The sequence below is a fragment of the Pinus tabuliformis genome, chromosome 1_1 (assembly GCF_031772625.1).
Source record: "Pinus tabuliformis cultivar Carrire ecotype Pingquan chromosome 1_1, CPIR1, whole genome shotgun sequence".
In the NCBI taxonomy this organism is placed as follows: Eukaryota; Viridiplantae; Streptophyta; class Pinopsida; order Pinales; family Pinaceae; genus Pinus; species Pinus tabuliformis.
In genome coordinates, this window is record NC_142297.1 from 924,976,926 (window position 1) to 924,992,315 (window position 15,390).

Sequence of the window (15,390 nt, forward strand, 5' to 3'; positions counted from 1 at the left end):
AAACCATTCCCGAAAACCGCTGAGCCTTATCGCACCGCCTTTTGGCAAAGGTTGTTTTTCCCTGGAGGCCTCCGACACAATCCACTTCTGCCACGCGTCCTCAGTACGAACCGAAAACCACCAATCTCCCGGGCATTAAACATCGTTTGGTTTGTATGTGTTAGGCGTGCGATATTCGTCTGATCAGGTCAACGGACATGGATCTCCTTCAACCTGTTAGAACGTTTTCTTTATTTTACCACCAGCTTTATTTAATGCACTTTAATGAACTGTCATAGTCTTAGGTAAAGAATTTAAATTTTTTACGGCATGTAATATTTTTTTATTGTTAACCTATATGGTATGTATGCGATATGTTGTGTGTGTGTGTTGACCTTCTGTTTGTATTGTAACACAGGAATGAAGGAGAGTTTTTCGTAGCATCGAGCAATGAAAAACAGGGGTTTTGCACAGTAATGCAATGTCGAAGATTTGTAATGAAGAAAAGGGGAACGCATATGTATATGTAATATATTTTCTTTATGTGTTGACTATTGTGTGATGCAAGGCATATAACGCACAGCAGTGCGAAACATAAAAAAAACAGTTTGAAGTGTAATGGTTGTTGGTTGCTCAAACGGAGGGAAGCAAGAGCGAATGAAGAATGACTGTGTGATTTTTTATTTTTGAGATTGAAATGAAAGGTAAGAAATTTTTACAGTATATGTAAGGATTTTTTTATAGTTGTAAATGTAAAAGCCCTTTTTACAGCAGTAAATGTAAATGAGATTTTTACACACAGCAGTGTAAAATCTCAGGAGGAGGCAGAGTAATTTTTTTTGGTGAAAGTTTTTGGTGAATCCCTCTGAGAAAGAGGAAGAAATTTGTATCAGGCATTTTATGAATTAATACAAGTTTATTTTGGCTGAGAAACTCTGCTTTGCTCATAAATTTTTTTTGGGCTTCCCTGTGCAAAAGATCCTGTGGCAGAAAAAACAGAGCATTGCTCTGTATTCAGTTAATTTGTGTTTGAAATTACCAGAAATTTCCAACAGTGGTATCAGAGCAGATCCAGGCTCTTTGAATGTGATAAAGAAGCTGAAGGAAGGTTCCTTTTGTTGCAGCAGTAAATCCTCTCCAGCAAAGTGAAGTCTCAGGCAAAAGAATTCAGGTATTCCTCAAAGTTTTTTTTGTTACTGCTGAAGAAACAATCAGTATTTTAAATATACAGTCAAGGATTTAGAGGCACAGCTGAGAATGCAAGGAATGGCTAGCACAAGCATTAGCATGGGCATGTTTAATACTCAGCTCCCATAGTTTAATGGAAAAAACTATGACTATTGTGCAATAACCATGAGAGCCTTGTTTGTCTCACAAGATCTATGGGAACTTGTTGAATATGGGTTTGAAGAACCAGCAGATGAAAATCAATTTAACAGCTTAACTCAGGGAGAGAAGGATTTTTTGAAGAGCAATAGGAAGAAGGATTCAAAAGCCCCTGTGTTTTTGTATCAAGCAGTGGACCAGAGTGTGTTTCCAAGGATAGCAGCAGCTAAGACATCCAAAGAAGCATGGCAAACTCTCAAGACAACCTATCAAGGCATGGAGAAAGTGAAGACAGCAAAACTACAATTGCTGAGGAAAGATTTTGAGAATCTGAACATGAAGGAGTCAGACAACATTGACTCATTCTTCACACATGTAATTGGCCTGGTCACACAGATAAGGACTCATGGAGAGACTCTTGAAGAAAGGAGGATTGTGGAGAAAATATTGAGAGTCCTACCCTCAAGGTTCCATGTGATTATCACCACCATAGAAGAGACAAAGGATCTCTCAAACTTTTCAGTTGATGAACTTCATGCATCACTGATAACACATGAGCAAAGGTTGAGTAGAAATGAAAACTCATCTCTAGAGCAAGCCTTCAAGACCCAGATGTCCTTTGGAAGAGGAAGAGGTCAAGGCAGAGGAAACAAGAGAGGAAGAGGCAGAAGCCAAAACAGAGGCGGAAGAAACAATCCAGCAAATGCTCAAGGAAGGGGCAACAATCCAAATCAGAACCAAGGCCAAGGCAGCAGTCAACAAAGAGGACAACATCATGCTCAAGGACAAAGGTATAAAAAATCAAATTCCAATGTTATTACTGTAAAAAATATGGGCATTATGCAAATGAATGTAGGAAAAAGCAACATGATATGAGTAATAGACCAAATGCAAATATCACTAGAGAAAATATCAGCCAAGATAATGTGTTTTTAGCTTGTAACATGGCTGAAACAAACAGTGATGATATATGGTTTTTAGATTCTGGTTGTAGTAACCATATGACAGGAAACATAGCCCTGCTTTCAAACTTAGATCAGAGTGTGAAATCACAAGTCACACTTGGGACTGATAGCAAAATTTCTGTTATGGGAAAAGGAGAAGTAAAAATATTTACAAAGAAAGGTGAGAAGAAAACCATAGCAGATGTCTACTATGTCCCTAGAATGAGATGTAACCTCTTGAGTATTGGACAGCTTGTTCAGAAGGGGTACAATGTTTTCTTTGAGAATGATGTATGCACCATCATGGATAGAGCACCCAGCAAAAGATGCATTGCTGAAGTAAAGATGACAAGGAACAGGATGTTCCCTCTCAGAATAAGGGCAGATTTGAAAAAAAGAGAAGTAATTGCAGCAGTTACCCAAGAGGCTTTCCAAAGTGTACCAAAGGATGAAAATTGGTTGTGGCACTTGAGATTTGGACATCTCAACTTTGGAGGTCTTAACTTGTTGAGTAGAAAAGGAATGGTAAGAGAATTACCATTGATAGAGAAACCGGACAGCCTTTGTGAAGGTTGTATCTTGGGAAAAAAACACAGAGAAAGTTTTCCATCAGGGAAAAGCATAAGGGCAAAGGCACCCTTAGATATTGTCCACTCAGATTTATGTGGACCGATGCAAACTCCATCACTAGCAGGCAACCAATATTTCTAACATTCATTGATGATTTCACCAAAAATACTTGGGTCTATTTCCTGAAGAACAAAAGTGAAGTGTTTGAAAAATTCCGAAATTTCAAAGCACTTGTGGAAAATCAAAGTGGGCTGCGCATCAAAGTTTTGAGAATAGACAGAGGAAGTGAGTACATCTCCAAGGAATTCCTACGGTTTTGTAGAGAAAATGGAATACACAAACAGTTTACAGCTAGGTACACCCCGCAGCAAAATGGAGTTGTTGAAAGGAAGAACAAGACCATCATGGATATGGCGAGGAGCATGTTGAAGGCAAAGCATTTGCCAAATCATTATTGGGCTGAAGCTGTACATTGTGCAGTATATATCTTGAATAGGTGTCCTACAAAAGCAATGATGAACAAAGTGCCGGAAGAAGCATGGAGTGGGAGAAGGCAAGGAGTCACCCACATGAAAATTTTTGGATGTGTGGCCTATGCACACATTCCGGATCAGCTAAGGAGGAAGTTGGACAGCGAGGGGGAGAAATGTATTTTCATTGGATACAATGAGGAATCCAAAGCTTACAAGTTGTATATCCCATCCACCAAGAAGTTTCTTGTCAGCAGAGATGTTCAGTTCATTGAGGAGGAAGCTTGGGATGGAAGCATAGAGAAAACAGTGAATGTTAAAAATTGTTTGTCTCATGATGAAGATGATGAGGAGGTGGCTGAAATACATCCCCAAATAGCAGCGCCAACACAAGGACAACAAGGAACACCCTTGAGGATAAATGAAAGTGATTCTCCAAGCACACCACAAGGAGGAAATTCAAGTGCATATTCAAGCACTTGCACACCAAATGAAAGAGGTAAGAAGTTCAGAAATTTAAGTGACATTTATGATGAAGGTATGAATTCAATGTTTGCTTTGTATTGTCATGTTGATGACCCTATTCATTTCGAAGATGCAATTAAGGATAGGAAATTGATAGAAGCTATGGATGAGGAGATCAATGCCATAGAAAGAAACAAGACATGGGATTTGGTTGAGCTACCAAAAGGTAAAGAATTCATTGGAGTCAAATGGGTCTACAAGACCAAGTGCAATGCTGAAGGCAAGATAGAAAGACACAAGGCAAGGCTGGTTGTCAAAGGATACAAGCAGCAGTATGGGAGAGATTATGAGGAGACTTTCGCACCAGTTGCAAGAATGGAAACCGTGAGAGCAGTGTTGTCCATAGCAGCACAAAACAAGTGGAAAGTTTACCAAATGGACGTGAAGTCAGCATTCCTGAATGGAGTGTTAATGGAAGAGGTTTACATTGAACAACCTCCAGGCTATGAGAAGAAAGGCCAAGAGCACAAAGTGTGCAGATTGAAGAAAGCTCTTTATGGGCTGAAGCAAGCGCCAAGAGCATGGTACAGTAGGATTGATTCCTATCTACTGGAAAATGGATTTGAAAAATGTGAGGGAGAACCCACCGTCTACATCAAAGAAAAGGATGGTAAATTGCTAATTGTTGTGTTGTATGTTGATGATGTAATTTTCACACGTAATGATGACTACCTCATTGAAAATTTCAAAACAGTCATGAAAGAGGAATTTGAAATGACTGACATGGCTTTGCTGAGATACTTCTTAGGAATAGAAGTATATCAAAATGAAAATGGAATTTTTATCTCACAGGAAAAATATGTAAATGATGTGTTGGGCAGATTTAATATGCAAGAGTGCAAGGCTGCAATCACTCCCACAGTAATGGGATTAAAACTCAGCAAAGAGGACAACAGCAAGGATTTTGATCCTAGTTTGTACAAGAGCATAGTTGGCAGCCTTATGTATTTAACTGCAACTAGGCCTGACATAACGTTTATTGTTAGTTTAATTTCCAGATTCATGGAGAGGCCAAAGGAAGCACATTGGCAGGTAGCAAAAAGAATTCTGAGGTATGTTAAAGGTACTAAAAGGTTTGGCATTTTATATACAATCTCAAAATGTTCAAATTTGGTTGGATACACTGATAGTGATTGGGCTGGAAGTGTAGATGATCAAAAAAGAACTTCCGGTTATGTTTTTCACATGGGTTCAGGAACCATTTCATGGGCTTCTAAGAAGCAGTCCATTGTAGCATTGTCTACAGCAGAGGCAGAATATGTGGCAGCTATAGCAGCAGCATGTCAAACAGTTTGGATGAGAAGAATGTTGAGGAGCTTAGGCCAAGAGCAGGCAAAAGCAACGGTGATTTTTTGTGACAATAGCTCAGCTATTGCATTATCCAAGAATTCAGTGTTTCATAAGAGAACGAAACACATTGACACAAGATTTCATTACATCAGGGAATTGGTGAGCAATGGAGAAATTGTTCTACAACATTGCAGGACTCAGGAACAGGTTGCAGATATACTGACAAAGCCATTGGACCAGAAAAGCTTTGAATTTTTGAGGAAGTGTTTGGGTATGACTGAATGCCCAGCAGTTGAAATTAAAGGGGAGTGTTGAAATATTAATTTCAACCTGTCGTGCAGCAGCATTAAAACGACGACCATAAAACCATTCCCGAAAACCACTGAGCCTTATCGCACCACCTTTTGGCAAAGGTTGTTTTTCCCTGGAGGCCTCCGACACAATCCGCTTCTGCCACGCGTCCTCAGTACGAACCGAAAACCACCAATCTCCCGGGCATTAAACATCATTTGGTTTGTATGTGTTAGGCGTGCAATATTCGTCCGATCAGGTCAACGGACATGGATCTCCTTCAACCTATTAGAACGTTTTCTTTATTTTACCGCCAACTTTATTTAATGCACTTTAATGAACTATCATAGTCTTAGGTAAAGAATTTAAATTTTTTACGGCATGTAATATTTTTTTATTGTTAACCCATATGGTATGTATGCGATATGTTGTGTGTGTGTGTTGACCTTCTATTTGTATTGTAACACGGGGATGAAGGAGAGTTTTTCGCAGTAACGAGCAATGAAAAACAGGGGTTTTTCACAACAGTGCAATGTTGAAGATTTGTAATGAAAAAAAGGGGAACGCATATGTATATGTAATATATTTTCTTTATGTGTTGACTATTGTGTGATGCAAGGCATATAACGCACAGCAGTGCGAAACATAAAAAAAACAGTTTCAAGTGTAATGGTTGTTGGTTGCTCAAATGAAGGGAAGCAAGAGCGAATGAAGAATGACTGTGTGAGTTTTTTATTTTTGAGATTGAAATGAAATGTAAGAAATTTTTACAGTATATGTAAGGATTTTTTTACAGTTGTAAATGTAAAAGCCCTTTTTACAGTAGTAAATGTAAATGAGATTTTTACACACAACAGTGTAAAATCTCAGGAGGAGGTAGAGTAATTTTTTTTGGTGAATCCCTCTGAGAAAGAGGAAGAAATTTGTATCAAGCATTTTATGAATTAATACAAGTTTATTTTGGCTGAGAAACTCTGCTTTGCTCAAAAATTTATTTTGGGCTTCCCCGTGCAAAAGATCCTGTGGCAGAAAAAACAGAGCATTGCTCTGTATTCAGTTAATTTGTGTTTGAAATTACCAGAAATCCCCAACAGCAGCTCCAGGAGATCTGAAGTTCAAATATTTATTTAGCTCAGATAACCGTTGCTTGTCGATGTCGTCCAACGGCACTCGCGTTCCCCTTTTCTTTTCCTCCGACTGCTTTTCCAATGATTTGTTTTCATTGATGAGGCTTTCTACATGTTGTTGCTTCTGCAGATCAATCCCACACCTTCACCGTTTCTTCTGCTGCAGATCAATTGGACACCCTTTCTGTTCAGCCTCTAATTTTATAGCCTGATTGTTTCTTTTCGCAGAGAGACGTGCAAAACTTCTCTCAGGAGTTTTAGCCTCATTGTAATTTCTTATTTTAGCAGAGAGACGTTCAGAACTTCTCTCAGGAATTTTAGCCAGATTATTTCCTTTCGCACAGAGACATGCAAAACTTCTCTAAGGAGTTTTAGCCTGATTGTTTCTTTTCACAGAGAGGCTCACAGAACTTCTCTCAGGATTTTTAGCCTGATTGTTTCTTTGCGCAGAGAGACGTGCAAAACTTCTCTCAGGAGTTTTTCCATTTTGTTTGCCCATGACGAGGGAGTTTCTCTGAAATCAGACTGCAACTTTGATAGAAAATTCAGCTGCCGCGAAATGAACTCTATCTTGTGGTTTGAAAATTATCGCATAATCAAAGCGATGTGTAGTATGAATATAAAGAGCAGAAGGAGTATTAATTTGTAAGATTGCTTGATATTTGTGGTATTCTTCATCGTTAGAATGGCCAGCCCGGCCTTCTACGGGATTTGGTGAACCATCCATGTTTTAGTTTTGCTTGTCGGTAATGACATCTGGATTCAATGTGGGTTGGTGGACCCTCCTGGATTCAGTCGACCAAATGGGTTGCTTGATCTCTACTCGGAAGTACCCTAATTCATTGAATATAGTTTTGATAGCTCTTATGCGATTTTATGGACAACCCTTAACGCTCCAATTTTGCTTACTTGGAACAACATTTGATATAGCCGGGAATTTGTTTCAAGATATGTAGGTTGGCCGACCCTTTCATATTGGAGAAGCCAACTTGATCAGCCAAATTGATCGCACTAGGGGGTTGTATGGTCTCGAATATTAAGGTAGTTATTTAATATCCATTTAGCTTTGAATTGATTGGGTCCACGAATGTAAAAAACGTTCAGCCCGGCTGGAATTTTTGGAATTTGTTAAAATGATTAAGTGTTTTTTTTTAAATTAAAATATTTTTTAAATAATAATTAAAATCATATTTGTAATACGTAGAGTTTAACTAGATTTAGTTTTAATGTAAGAGGGAAGAATTATTTATTTATTATTGAGATGTTATCTTTAAAATGTTGTAAAATTTAGAAAATTCTTAAATAGTTTAATTTCTGAAAAATAACTATGATTCTTAATTTTTACTCATTAAAGCACAACCATATTTTGAAATTCCCTAAAAATTACTGTCATCCTTAACTCTTACACATAAAATTTAAATTTAAACTAAACCCACACAAAATTTAAACCCATACAAAATAACTAATAATTTCTTTATTAAACCCACACAAAATTTAAACCCATACAAAATAACTAATAATTTCTTTATTAAACCCACACAAAATTTAAACCCATACAAAATAACTAATAATTTCTTTATTATATCAGTTGGTGCAACTCTATTTTTGAATTTCAGTGATTCACTAGTCGTATCCATCATTCCTCTTTACCATCCAGTTACAATTTTTTTTTATTACCATAAATATATTACCATGAGTTAGTGCAACTTTGTTTATGCATTTCATCGTTTCAATATTATGCATTCCACCATTTCAATATTACTATCAATCATTTCGTAAAATTTGGTAATTACGCCATAAGGCGTTTCCCTCTAAAATCAACTCCCCCAACTACCTTTCTGTCATAATCCTGATCGTCAGATAGATTGTTAGACGATTAAATGTTTTTCGACCATTAGATGTTACTAACCGTCCAGTACACTAAATCTTGTTTTGCAGTATTATAACCATAATCTCATTTACAATTCTTTCGATTCGGTGGCTCCGCTGGATGCAACAAATCGATTCGATGGCTCCACTGGGTGCATACAAAGTGGTGGTTGTGGGCCGACCCCGTGATCAGAAAGGTGATATAGTGGAAATATATGATTCCACTTACAGGTCATGGCGTATTGCAGGAACCATGCCTGAGGATTTGTGGGTAGTGCGGCCACATATGGGAATGACTTTGCTTTTTTGTGATGGTACTTTCTATTGTTTGATCATCAGTGGCATCAGTGGCTGGTGGGTCATAATGGGTTTCAATCAGAAATGGGACTTCCATTTCTGCACCCTTGCCAGAGTTGGCCAAGAAAAAACACAAGTTCCCTTACCTGCTCACCTGTGGGTCACAGGTTCTAGTTACAGGTGGGAAGGTCAAAGACGGAGAGGAGATTTTGCACGAGGTTATTTTATGGGATTTTCAAAAGGTGAAGGCAGCCTCCTCTGTTTGTTCATCCTCATGCTGGAAAGAGGTAGCCAGAATGCCTTTGTTTCTTCATCCTCATGCTGGAAAGAGGTCGCCAAAATGCCTCCATCCTTGTGTGAGGATGTTAACAAGACATTGTATAATATTCACAAGTATCTGCTTCAAATGCTACAACAGAAAAAACAGGTAATCCAAATATTTCTGAAGATAAAAGGCCTCCAACTCAATCCTCATTGCCCAAAATGCCCTGTGTTTCAACTACTAGACTAGGACCAAATGGGAAAACAATCAGTGGATTCTTGTACAATTATAGCAAAGATGAGGTTAGTATAGTTTGTGTGTGCCATGGCACATTCTTGTCACCTGCAAAGCTTGTGCAGCATTCAGGTCGTACAAACCTTTCACATCCTGAAAGGCACATTGTTGTCAATCCATCCCCATCTTCAAATGAAGATGTGCCAACCCTGCAATGAAAAGTTATCCAAATAAAATCTTAGATGTATACCTAAAAAAAACAATTCCCTGAAGGATTATCTCTATGTCACTTGCCCCAGAAAAGGTTTTTGAAATTGAGTGACTAGACATCCAATTTGGAAGCACTCCTCTTCTGCTCACAGAGCAGAATTTTGCTTCTAGACCTGGCAATCCCAAGATTAGGATTCCAATCTCTCTATGGTTTTACCCCTCCTGTGTGACATGATTTCCATTTCCATTCTCTCCGTGCTCTGCCCTATCTGTATAGCATGCAGTTCAATTCAATTACCTTTATGGACTAGTTTCATTTCCAATTTCTTTGTGGTTTGCTCCACTGGTATGGTATGAGTTTCAATTCCAATTTTCTATGGTTCGCTTCACCTGTATGGCATGCGTTTCAATTTGAGTCTCTTTGTGGTTCGTCTCAATGTATGACACAACTTTCAATTCAAATCTCTTTCTGGGTTGCCGCAGTTGGTCTGCTCCACCTCTATGGCTTGATTTTTAATTCCAATCACTCTATGGTTTGGTCCATTTGCATGGCACAAGTTTCAATTCAAGTCTCTTTTTAGGCTTCCCCTCCTAGATGGGATACGTTTAAATTCCAATTTCTATTTTGTTTGCCCCATTCTTATAGCATAATTTTCAATTTGAGTTTCTCTGTGGTCAGCTTCACCTTTATGGCATGAGTTTCGATTCCAATCCCACTGTAGTTTACTGTTTTCTCCACCTCTATGGCATTGGTTTTAATTTGGGTCTCTTTATGATCTGCCCGACCCGTATGGTATGAGTTTCCATTCCAATATCACTATGGGTTTTCCTACTTGTATGGCACATGTTTATCAAAATTATCTCTTTACTGCGTTCCCATTCTACTATTATTTTAGTATATGGGCTCCCTGAAAGTATGCAACCTCTTACAAACACTCAGTTTTATGATAGAAGTATTCATATATATGATAAAAAAAGTAGAAGTCGATCAAATTTAAGTAGATCCAATCTTGGTTCAAGAAGTCGAAACACTGCAAATCATCCTGGGATTCAGTGGTCTGTGGACTGTTGTTTTAAGGTTGGTTTGATCTCTATGCATTTTCTCAAGTAATTTCATTCAAATTTTCTACATTTACTAAGGATTTACAGCCTGTAGATCCTGATTTTGTTGTCTTGATGGCATGGTGCGTGTCAGGTATCTGAGTCCTCTTTCAGCAGTTCCGCTAGTAACTATTGTTTCTCTTGGGCTCTATGAACTTGGGTTCCTGGGGGTAAGTGGACACTGAGCACCATTTCTGTTATGTTCACTTGGCTTAAACAAATTCTATTTCAGAAGCTGATCTCTATTGCACCGACTTGGTATTAAAAAAAATTTCTATTTGCTTGAATAGAATTCATATGCTTCAAGTTTCAATGAATGCCATAATTGCATTTGAGTTATATGGGTATAGAATTCCTAAGCTTGAGTGCCCTAGTCCGACATTTTTGTTAGTTAATATGGAAAGCTACAGGGTACTCAAAATTACAGTGTGATTACAACTGGTTTGGAACAGAAGGACCTGCTCAAGTATGCTAGCTAACTTGACTAGCACCCATATTGCTTGGATAATTATGGGCTTGATGACGATTTCTATTAAACAAGGTCCATTTGTTGGACTTTCATTTATCTTGAAGCAATAGATATTTTGATTTGATATCTGCAGACTCTTCTTTTGAATGGAGGCAGTGTGTGCTTTTTTGCATCGTAGGTGATTTCTAGACAGATAGTTTGGTTGGAACTTAACACCTGCTTTTACACAGATACTCAGGATGAAATATATTGCATAAACTAGATGAAACAGAAAATGTTTTTGGGAAATGTATTATGAATAAAAAATGTTTCAGAAATGTTTGACTTAGATTAGTCCTGATTTACTCCTAATTATATCGTCTAATATATATTTAAGGTTTAAACTTTTAACACAATAGCATATTATGTACGATCTTTATTAATATTAATCACATTAGTAATAAGCAGTGTTCGGAGTTGGACTGTTTCACAAATGGATCATGGTAAGTTCTGAAAAGAATTATTTCCAGTTTGTTTTGAAACTTCTCTTGTGAAAATTTAAGCTATAATGACTAAATGACATAGCTACTGAATCTTTTTGAATCCAGTGGATTCGATTTTACTTGCGCTGATACACTTTCTAGCTTGAGTAGCTAGCATAGATGAAGTCCTTTCATTTGGTTCAAATGTATTTCAGAAATATTTGCATGCAGTAAAAGTATTAGTGACTAGCATAAGAATGACCTGACTCAAGTGTTGTCAATTTAATGAACTTTAACTCACTAAAATTGACCTGATATGTCTTCAACCAAATCATGTCAGTTTATTCAGCTATTAGTTAATAGCCCAACTCTTAGTTTTTATTTTAACTTTCAACCAGTTAAACTTGCATTTACAATAATAAGTTTTGGGTCCTATCAAAACCAGTTTTGCAATTTTCAATAGATTGATAGGTTTTTCGCGTCAAACTTGGAATTTCTTCTGTTCACCAAAAACCCATACGTTTGGATATCAATATTACCTGCCTACAAATTTATGTTTGGATGTATATTTTGTAATATATATTCTATTTGAATTTCCGTTTTGTTTGAAAATATATCCTCTTTTTTTTTAAAAAAGTCAAATGAAGTGTTGTACTCTGATGTTATTTACAGGTGGGGAAATGTGTTGAAATAGGGCTTCCACAACTTATTGCACTGGTCTTCTTTTCACAGGTAAGGAATTAACCAATTACCATTATGTGTAAACTTCTAGAGTGTATCTCTCTAGATATATATCATATATCCTGTTCCTAGTCTTTCCATGCTTTTTTAAATCTGTTGTATTAAATGATTTGTAATTGGAAAGATTGTGGCACTAATTTGTTGCAGAATGAAACTAACTAATTAAACTCTTTTGTCCTCCCTTTCAGTATGGTCGACATATCAAGACTCGTAAGAAGCCTTTATTTGAGCGTTTTGCCATCATAATTGCAGTTGCTATTGTGTGGGCATATGCCCATATTCTCACTGTAGGTGGAGCATACAAGCATACCCCTCAAAGGACCCAAGCCCATTTCCAAACAGACCATTCTAGACTAGTTAGTGGTGCCAAATGGTATGCATTCTTACAAGAAGCATGCATACTAATTGTCATGTCACTTCATACAGTACGTTCTCATGCAAAGCCTCAGCATGGTCTTTATTATTCTACAGGATAAGTGTTCCATATCCATTTCAATGGGGAGGACCTATTTTTGATGGAGGATAGTCTTTTGCAATGATGGCTGCAGCATTTGTGTCTCTTGTTGAGGTCTTCCTGCTTGCCATATATCAGATATACTTTCTTCTCTTTTATTTTCTTTATCCTGTTGACATTTCTAATAGTTATCTAGGGTTTCTATTTAAAAACAAAATTGGGTATTGACTACTATTTTTTTTTCTTTCATAAATTTGCAGTCTACTGGTGCATTCTATGTTGTTTCAAGGTTTGCAAGTGCCAGACCTCCCCCTCAATCTATCATCAGCCGTGGTATAGGCTGGTAGGTAAGGAAATGGATTCATTGCTTTCACCCTTATGGATTCAGGTAATTGGAAGATGTATCATTGTCATTGATGGAATGTAATGGTCCTCTCTACAGGGAATTGGAATTTTATTGGATGGGATGTTTGGAACTGGAAATGGGTCCACAGTATCAGTGTAAGAACCAGACAACTTGACCCATTTCTAGCAACTTTAGCTGCAACTTGACCCATTTCTGGCAATACTAGCTCTGAAATTTGTCTTATCTTGGGAATTTGCAGTGAGAATACTGGTCTTTTGGGGTTGACATGAGTTGGGAGTCGCAGGGTGCTCCAGATATCAGCAGGATTTATGATATTCTTCTCTGTTCTTGGTGATAATCAACTCAAGTTGGGATATTGTTCTCATTTTGGGGTTTATTCCCTAGTCTAGGATTTTGCATTGCTAATTTCATGTTAATGTGTTCCAGGAAAATTTGGAGCAATCTTTGCTTCTATTCCAGCACCCATTGTCGCTGCCGTGTACTGTCTCCTCTTTGGTTATGTTGGTATGTATACGATGTACACAAATCCTATGTGCTGAGCTGCAAAGCCAATCAACTAGTAGTATCTTAGCTGTTGCCATAATGTATAATGGATGTATGCATAAAACCTTAAGGTTAACTCATATTAGTAGACACTTAGTTTGTACAATGCAATTTCAACATATTAGGGTAAAACAACAATTCATTGGGTACCTATATTGGCAGATAGTTTGTACGATGCAGCTTTAAAATTGTAAGGTAGAACAACAATTCTTTGGGTTTTGCCTCATGTCTGAAATTTTTTGTATTCTTGATGAGCAGCTCTTGGGGGTCTCAGTTTCCTTCAATTTTGCAATCTAAATAGTTTCAGGACGAAGTTCATCTTCGGCTTCTCTCTTTTTTTGGGATTATTAGTACCACAGTACTTCAATGAATTTACAGTTTCTTCTGGTCATGGTCCAGTCCACACTCATGGATGATGGGTAGGGTTCTTACAACTTCTTTCAGGGACTAAATTGAAATTTTTTGGCTAGCAGTTCGTTGTGGCAACATTCCCTTCATTCTTCAAATTTCAATGTTTTTAACTTTAAACATTTTTGAATGGCTTTTTTAACAGTTCAATGACATTATCAATGTGATTTTCTCGTCACCACCTTTAGTTGCTGGTAGCGTAGCATTGTTTTTGGATAACACTCTACATATGGGGGAGAGTTCAACAAGGAAAGACAAAGGCCATCATTGGTGGGATAAGTTCTGTTCATTCAAAATCGATCCTAGAAGTGAAGAGTTTTATGCTCTCCCTTTCAACCTCACCAAGTTTTTCCCATCTGTCTGAGAATGAAACTCTATTTTAGAGGTGGGGTCTCTGTTTTATCAATAGCCTTGGTGAATTTGGAGAATAATTAGAGTGTCTTCAATTCAGAAAGAGACAACTTCACAGTGTGAAATCTAAGATGTCTATATTTTATTCTCTATCACTTTGATAGGGAATTGCTTTCAAAAATTATCTTAAATGGATGCCTCTGTGCCCTAGTCAATCATTTTCAGAGCACTTCAAGATCACCGCTCTTGGCAAGCAGCAAAAGGAGAATAATGAAAAGGAAAAGTACATTTCAGACTCTGAGAGTGGTCAATATGCTATCTTGACTCCAATTCAAAAGAGGCATGTTGTGCATAGAGTAGTTTATTTTTGTAAGTACTTTTGAAGATGCAACACAATGTTTTTGTTGATGGTGCTTCAAATTGAGGCAATATAGTCATATAGAGTCATTTTATAGTAATGATATCTTAAGCCCCCTTGCAAAGGCATTAGTAGGAACTAGCAGTACAATTGCTTTCTGATATTCTCCATGCATAATGCGAGAATTATTAGTTATTCATAGCACATGTTTAAAATATAATTTTTTTGGTAAACGTTGTTTGCCTTTGAAATAAAGGCTTCAGCTCCTGTTGACAGGGCACTTTAGGCTTACCATTAACTTTAGCTTCATGATTTTCTTCCAAAATGAGTGCATTGAATTTATTGCAGGAAAAATGAAATGGCATTGGAAAAGTAACGAAAAATATAGTACGGATTTTCAGATGGCATTCCATGCAATGTATCACAAATTTCTTTTGGGCATTGTCATCTATTCTTTTGTACTTTTTATTATGTTCTACATATGGGGGATTTTTTTCTTATGCATTTTATGCATCATGATCAAATATGCTTACTATTGTTAGCTTCATCCTAGGTATATACTTTTCAGTTTTTCATGATAGAATCATTTGCAGTTCTCCTGGGGGTAGGTAGCATTCACACATGTTGCCACCAATATAACAGGGGCCGCTAGAGTTGCAAGATCATCCCCATGTTGTAAACTTTATCTGATAACATAACAACAAATGGAAATTCTGAACATGCATTGCATCTACCTTGTTTTT

At 37.3% G+C, this 15,390-nt stretch overlaps 1 pseudogene; it reads left to right on the forward strand.

Moving 5' to 3' along the window:
* The first annotated feature begins 8,530 nt into the window (after nucleotides 1-8,530).
* On the forward strand, nucleotides 8,531-14,317 carry LOC149217462 (nucleobase-ascorbate transporter 6-like; annotated as a pseudogene).
* Nucleotides 14,318-15,390: the final 1,073 nt, after the last annotated feature.